The 8595-nt window shown below is 39.0% G+C and overlaps 1 long non-coding RNA gene across 1 annotated transcript; it reads right to left on the reverse strand.

The window, feature by feature from the left end:
* Positions 1-6921: 6921 nt before the first annotated feature.
* On the reverse strand, positions 6922-8199 carry LOC140982388 (uncharacterized). The gene is made up of 3 exons (XR_012176251.1): positions 8087-8199; positions 7701-7789; positions 6922-7107 (listed from the first exon to the last, which is right to left on the reverse strand). It is a non-coding gene; the product is annotated as an uncharacterized lncRNA (long non-coding RNA).
* Positions 8200-8595: the final 396 nt, after the last annotated feature.

Below are 8595 nucleotides of genomic sequence, written 5' to 3' on the forward strand. Positions count from 1 at the left end.
CATCACATAGCTCCTAAGACCCGAGAATCCCACTCTAACTCGTATTTCCTCGCCTTGAGCTGGACTCTGGCATCCCAAGCCTCGCCTCACCTACCGTCAAGCATATGAAAACAAGAGGTACCGGACATGCCGGTGACTATAAACCCAGTATGATACTATCAATCACAAATGAGAGTTAAATTTTCAAATATTTCATATAAATTCATAAAGATGCAATATAATGCAATGCATGATCAGAAGCTGTGGGCTATCAATAAATCTCAAGATCAAGTGAATCATCTGGTCATAGGGTACCCAAGGGAATAGAATCACCCAGCAACATCCACCGACTCATCCGCTCGGGGTGGGGTGCTGTGTTCTACAATCCCAGGACTATGGTGCGCCTATAGAGAGTGTTCAGGCCATAGCAGCGACCTCCGCATACACTATGCCAACTCAACTATAGCCCCATACGTCCAACAAATCAATATATCAAGGCGACCTCCGCCATATCAAATCTGAATCAACAAGTGGCTCAATATGCAATGTCATGATGCAAATCAATATCATCATCTCGATATCATAATCAACTCATCTCAATACAACAATCATCATCAAATCACCAATAGTTCATCAAGCCATAGAGTTTTCAATTTAAAATAAAAATGATACTTTTACCTCGTATGTTATCGACCGTAACATACCTTTCAAATATTACCAAAAGAAGATCGAAATGTGTAGATGAGAAGTCTTGAACCTTTGAATTCTACTATAACTCAAGGACTTTGATCATCTATCAAAACAGAGTAATTTCTGTTCAAAATTCATAATTAGTTCAATACTGCTTTGAATCAAGATCCGTAAATTTCTTAACCTTAATATGCCATAAAAACATTCATTGAATCATTTCATCAAACACATAGCATGCGTGCTAAAGAAATTAGCTCCTATACTTTGCCATTGGCTTCAATTCCATTTTAAATTCAAACCAACACAATTTCAACATCTCCAACATCTCAAATATCAACACAAATATCAATTCTAAACTTCATCCCATTTCCAAACTTGAATAAAAATATAACATACTTACACCATCTTGAAGATCTTGGAGAGAGGATCACAAATCTAACTTCATTTCATAATTTCCTTGAACAAATCTCCCATAGATTGAAGAAGAAATTAGAAGATGAAAGGAAAAATGAATAACCCTAACTCTAAACCGATGGAGTAGGAAAAAGAGAAGAGAAAATGATACAAAAATCATTCCCCAATCAAATATATACCATCCAAACCTCAAAACACGTTTTTTGTACAAGTGCTGGGCGCCATGGCGCGTGATTTTGGCGCAGCCGCGCGCCCCTTGCTGCCCAAACACCAAAATTTCAGCACTGTGCGCGTTAGGGCGCTGGATCCTGCGCAGGGGCGCGCAGTATTCTGCCAAGAACGCATTTTTAACTTCAGAATTTGCGAAAGTGGTAAACTACAAAGTTGTAGCCCTATGTCTTGGCTTGCATCTCCAATTGGCCTCATGTCATTTGGAGATCTGAGTAAAAAGTTATGCTAAATCTCCCAACATGTGTCATTGTAGGAACGACGATACGCACGACACACTTCGGGGCGCTTTTGGCTCATCTTCCCAAATGATTTGAACAAAACTCAAAACATGAAAGTTATAGCCTTATGTCATATCTTTTTAATGAAAGTAGCCTCACATCAATTGGATCAATATACAAAACATTATGCTAAAAACCACAACTACTGCCATATTTTTCATACCGTTTCTGCACTTCCATCACCTATTTAGCTCAAATTCAACCTTTGATTCTACCCATCAATTATCTATTCCATTCTATAACATTCATTACCATTTATACCATAACATAAAGTCATAAACCATCACAACTAATGCCACAATATTTCAAAATTCGGGCATTACAATTCCTCCCCTCTAAAAATAGATTTCGTCCTCGAAATCAATCATCTCTTTCAAGTCTAACATGTAATAATCAATACTGAAAATAAAAACCGAGAATAGAAGCGTACTTCATTGGAATAACTCTGGATATTTTTGTCTCATTTTATCTTCTAATTCCCAAGTTGCCTCTTCGACACCATGTCTGTTCCACTGTATTTTAATCAACGGTATCAATTTATTTCTGAGTTGCTTATCTTTTTTGTCTAGAATTTGAATCGGTCTCTCAATATAGCTCAAAGTCTTGTCTAACTCAACCTCATCAGGTGGAAGCACATGAGATGGATCTGGATGATATTTCCTCAACATGGACACATGAAAAACATCATGAACACCTGATAACGCAGGAGGAAGATCTAATCTATAAGCCAAATCACCCACACGTTCCAAAATCTCATACGGACCTACAAATCTCGGTGATAATTTTCCTTTCTTTCCAAATCTAACTGTACCACGGAAAGGAGATATTTTCAAAAAAACTCTGTCACCTTTCTCAAAAATCAACGGGCGTCTCCTGATGTTGGCATACTTAGACTGCCTATCCTGAGCAGCTCTCATACGACTCTAAATCAATTTCACCTTCTCTGTCATATCTCTTATCATATCAGGTCCTACAATTGGTGCTTCAGATAAATCGTCCCAATACAAAGGAGATCTACATTTCCTGCCATATAGTGCTTCAAATGGTGACATTCCAATGCTCACTTGATAACTGTTGTTATAAGAAAACTCGACAAGTGGTAACGAATCCTGCCAACCAATACCAAAATCCACCACTACAGCTCTCAACATATCCTCTAATGTCTGAATAGTACGTTCTGACTGTCCATCTGTCTGAGGATGATATGCTGTACTCAAATGCAAACGAGTACCAAGAGCCTCTTGTAAACTCTGCCAAAAATGAGAAGAAAATCTGGGATCACGATCTGATACAATTGACTTAGGCACACCATGCAATCTCAAAACTTCTCTGATATACAATCTGGCCATCTGATCATGCCTATATGTCATCTGATACGGAATGAAACATGAAGACTTGGTTAATCTGTCAACGATAACCCAAATTGCATCGCAACCCCTTGACGACCTCGGCAATTTCGTGACAAAGTCCATGGTGATATGGTCCCACTTCCATTCTGGAACCTTAAGGCTATGCAAAAGACCTCCTGGTCGCTTTCTTTCTGCTTTCACTTGTTGACAATTCAAACAACGAGATACAAATTCTACTATGTCAGATTTCATTCTTTTCCACCAAAATTGTTTCTTCAAATCATTGTACATCTTTTTACTTCCAGGGTGTACACTGAATTTACTGCAATGAGCATCATGCAAAATCTGCATCCTCAACTCTGAAATATTAGGAACTACAATACGATCATTCACAAACAAAATACCCTCATTATTGACCTGAAATTCTGATCGATGTCCTGATCTGACGAGTTCAACTGATTTCTGAATGCTTTGATCTAACCTTTGGGCCTCTTTAATTTTAACAAACAACTCGGGTTCTGCCTGAATCATAAATACTCTTACAGGTTGAGTATCTACCACAAAATCCAAACCAGAAAGACAACATTCTTCTACTAGATCAGATACACTGCTAGTGATCAAAGACATATTACATACTTTTCTGCTCAAAGCATCGGCTGCTGCATTAGACTTGCCTGGATAATATTTTATTTCGCAATCATAGTCTTTCAACAAATCTAGCCAACGTCTCTGTCTCATGTTCAGCTCAGCTTGTGAAAAGAGGTATTTCAAACTCTTATGATCAGTGAATATTTCAAATGTCTCCCCATACAAGTAGTGACGCCAAATCTTTAAGGCAAAAACCACTGCTGCTAGTTCCAAGTCATGCACTGGGTATCTAGACTCATGTGGCTTCAACTGTCGTGAAGCATAGGCAACAACACGTCCATGCTGCATTAATACACAACCCAGTCCTTGATGTGAAGCATCAGTGTGCACTGTAAATCCTCCTACACCTGATGGAATAGTCAGAACTGGAGCACTAGTCAATCTCTTCTTAAGTTCAACAAAACTATCCTCACATGCTTGTGACCAAATAAATGGTGCATTCTTTTGTGTCAGCTGGGTAATTGGCCTCGCAATCTGTGAGAATCCTTTAATAAATCTGCGATAATAGCCTGCCAAACCCATAAAACTACGTACCTCAGGAACTGATGTCGGTCTAGACCAATTGATGACTGCCTCAACTTTACTCGGATCAACTGATATACCTGCACTTGAAATCACATGTCCAAGGAAAACCACTCTATCCAACCAAAACTCGCATTTGGATAATTTAGCATACAACTTTTCAGTTCTCAAAATCTGCAAAACAGCCCTCAAGTGCTTGACATGCTCAATTTCAGATTTTGAATAAATAAGAATATCATCAATGAAGATCACAACAAATTGATCTATATACCGTTGAAAAACACGGTTCATCAAATCCATAAATACCGCAGGTGCATTGGTCAACCCAAAAGGCATAACCAAAAATTCAAAATGCCCATACCTGGTACGAAAAGCAGTCTTAGGCACATCTATCTCTTTGACTCTTAACTGATGATATCCAGATCTTAAATCAATCTTAGAATATACTGAAGAACCCTGCAACTGGTCAAAGAGATCATCAATCCTTGGCAAAGGATACTTATTCTTTACTGTGGCTTTATTCAACTGTCTATAATCAACACAAAGCCTCATAGACCCATCTTTCTTCTTTACGAATAAAACCGGAGCACCCCAAGGTGAAACACTTGGTCTTATATATCCTTTAGCCAATAGATCCTCAAGTTGTTCCTTTAGTTCCTTCAGTTCAATTGGCGCCATCCTATAAGGAGCTCTAGAAATAGGCTGTGTACCTGGCATCAACTCAATGTTGAACTCAACCTCTCGAACTGGAGGAAATCCTGGAATTTCATCTGGAAATACATCTGAAACTTCACTAACAATTGGAATATCTGCCAATTTAGGTACTGACCTTGAAATATCAATTGCATAAACCAAGAAACATTCTGCTCTTTTCTGCAACAAACGTGTCATGGACAAAACAGATATCAAAGGAATCTTAGCTCGAGAACCCTTACCATAGAATGTCCAGTGATCTGTCATATCAGGCCTAAACTTAACAATCTTCTGAAAACAGTCTACAGTAGCCCTGTATCTTTTCAACATGTCAATACCAAGTATGCAGTCAAAATCAGACATCTCCAACACAATACAATCAAGCTCAATGACATTATCCTCATAACGAAATTTACAACCACTTATAATTTCTGCTGACCTCATCACTTTGCCCAGTGGAGTAGAAATAGATAATGTAGATGATAATGACATAGAATGCAGTGAATGCAATGAGACAAAGTGCTCAGCTATGAAAGTATGTGATGCACCAGTATCCATCAAAACATAAGCAGGATAACCTGAGAGAAAACAATTACCTGCAATGACATTATCTGGAGCATTATGTGCCTCATCCTCCGTGAGTGCGAAAACTCGACCCTGTTGTCTAAGTGGCTGTCCTACCCTGTGGCTACCACTCTGTTTGTTCTGATCTGATCGGTTTGACTGCTGATAGGAATGAACTGTAGGGTTCTGACGTTTCTGGTGAGGTGTCTGTCTCGATGATCCCCCACTCTGAGACATATCACTGCCACGGTTAGGACACACTCGAGCATAGTGTCCCACCTGGTTACACAAGTGGCAAGCTCCCGAGATTCCTCTACACTGATCGGTATAATGTCTACCACCACACTGACCACAAGTCGGTCTTGAATAACCAGTACTCTGAACTGAACCAGACTGTCTCGATCCACTAAAACTCGAAAAATTACTGCCATGCCTCTTAAATTGCTTGCCTCTAGCCCGAAACTGCTCTCTTATGTTGCCACTGTTACCGCCATTATTACCCTGTCTGAACTGCTGTCTATAATGTGGTTGTTGGGGTCGTTGCATATACTGAGAACCTCTCTGCCTAATAATTCCGGTTTCAGCTCCCTTGGCTCGATCAAGAGCCTCAGCAAAAGTTTTAGGCCTTCCAGTATTAACCAGGGTAAAGATATCAGAATTAAGACCATTTATGAAGTGATCGGCCTTAGCTTCTTCATCAGATGCTACATGAGGAGCAAATCTCAGTAAATTCGAGAACTTAGCAACATAGTCCTCAATATTCAAATTTCCCTGCTTTAAATTTGCAAACTCGGCTCCCCTATCTTTCCTGTAAGAGGTAGGAAAGAAACGCTGATAAAATTCAGATTTAAAGATATCCCAGGTAACAATCGTACCTCGACTCTCTAAAGCTTTCTTGGTCATGATCCACCAACTTTTAGCAACATCCAATAACTGATGAACAACTAACTTGATTCTACGATCATCTGGATACTCAAGAGATTCAAATAATTGGTCCATATTCTCCAACCAGTTCTCACAGTCTAATGCATTCTCCGTACCCTTCAACATCGGTGGGTGCAAAGACTGAAATCTGGCTAACAGTATCTCCATCGGAGTCGGAGTTATATCCATCTGAGTATGAGTAGCACTGCCCTGATCTTGTGCCACTGGTACGTTCTGTCTATGTCTACCACGACCTCTACCTCGAGTAGCCATGTCTGATATACAATAGATCAACCACAGATAAAATCACAAAATCACAATCATCTCAATCTTGTATCAATCATCTCTGGCTCTCGAGACTCAACAATCTCAAAAATCTCGAATAAAGCTCAACAATATAATTTCTCAATTTAAATCATGTATTTCACATTATGGCACAATGAAAATGCTAACAAATATATCACATGATCAAGCAATTCGAACTGACTCGATCTACCCTGTTCCCAAATATCTTACGCTCTGATACCACCTAATGTGGGGCCCCGGGTCCGATATCTAATACTAATAATTATAATTGTCACACACCAAATGATTGAGTAAAATACATAATTTGTTGTTCACAAACTTACATAAACATCGTCAAAATAATTTAATTGTCTCAAATGTTTGAAATATAAATTTTCAACATGCCAACATGAAGTAGTGAACCAAAGAAATCCAAACATCATCACATAGCTCCTAAGACCCGAGAATCCCACTCTAACTCGTATCTCCTCGCCTTGAGCTGGACTCTGGCATCCCAAGCCTCGCCTCACCTACCGTCAAGCACATGAAAACAAGAGGTACCGGACATGCCGGTGAGTATAAACCCAGTATGATACAATCAATCACAAATGAGAGTTAAATTTTCAAATATTTCATATAAATTCATAAAGATGCAATATAATGCAATGCATGATCAGAAGCTGTGGGCTATCAATAAATCTCAAGATCAAGTGAATCATCTGGTCATAGGGTACCCAAGGGAATAGAATCACCCAGCAACATCCACCGACTCATCCGCTCGGGGTGGGGTGCTGTGTTCTACAATCCCAGGACTATGGTGCGCCTATAGAGAGTGTTCAGGCCATAGCAGCGACCTCCGCATACACTATGCCAACTCAACTATAGCCCCATACGTCCAACAAATCAATATATCAAGGCGACCTCCGCCATATCAAATCTGAATCAACAAGTGGCTCAATATGCAATGTCATGATGCAAATCAATATCATCATCTCGATATCATAATCAACTCATCTCAATACAACAATCATCATCAAATCACCAATAGTTCATCAAGCCATAGAGTTTTCAATTTAAAATAAAAATGATACTTTTACCTCGTATGTTATCGACCGTAACATACCTTTCAAATATTACCAAAAGAAGATCGAAATGTGTAGATGAGAAGTCTTGAACCTTTGAATTCTACTATAACTCAAGGACTTTGATCATCTATCAAAACAGAGTAATTTCTGTTCAAAATTCATAATTAGTTCAATACTGCTTTGAATCAAGATCCGTAAATTTCTTAACCTTAATATGCCATAAAAACATTCATTGAATCATTTCATCAAACACATAGCATGCGTGCTAAAGAAATTAGCTCCTATACTTTGCCATTGGCTTCAATTCCATTTTAAATTCAAACCAACACAATTTCAACATCTCCAACATCTCAAATATCAACACAAATATCAATTCTAAACTTCATCCCATTTCCAAACTTGAATAAAAATATAACATACTTACACCATCTTGAAGATCTTGGAGAGAGGATCACAAATCTAACTTCATTTCATAATTTCCTTGAACAAATCTCCCATAGATTGAAGAAGAAATTAGAAGATGAAAGGAAAAATGAATAACCCTAACTCTAAACCGATGGAGTAGGAAAAAGAGAAGAGAAAATGATACAAAAATCATTCCCCAATCAAATATATACCATCCAAACCTCAAAACACGTTTTTTGTACAAGTGCTGGGCGCCATGGCGCGTGATTTTGGCGCAGCCGCGCGCACCTTGCTGCCCAAACACCAAAATTTCAGCACTGCGCGCGCTAGGGCGCCGGATCCTGCGCAGGGGCGCGCAGTATTCTGCCAAGAACGCATTTTTAACTTCAGAATTTGCGAAAGTGGTAAACTACAAAGTTGTAGCCCTATGTCTTGGCTTGCATCTCCAATTGGCCTCATGTCATTTGGAGATCTGAGTAAAAAGTTATGCTAAATCTCCCAACATGTGTCATTGTAGGAACGACGATA

This window comes from Primulina huaijiensis, chromosome 8 (assembly GCF_012295235.1).
Source record: "Primulina huaijiensis isolate GDHJ02 chromosome 8, ASM1229523v2, whole genome shotgun sequence".
Lineage (NCBI taxonomy): Eukaryota > Viridiplantae > Streptophyta > Magnoliopsida > Lamiales > Gesneriaceae > Primulina > Primulina huaijiensis.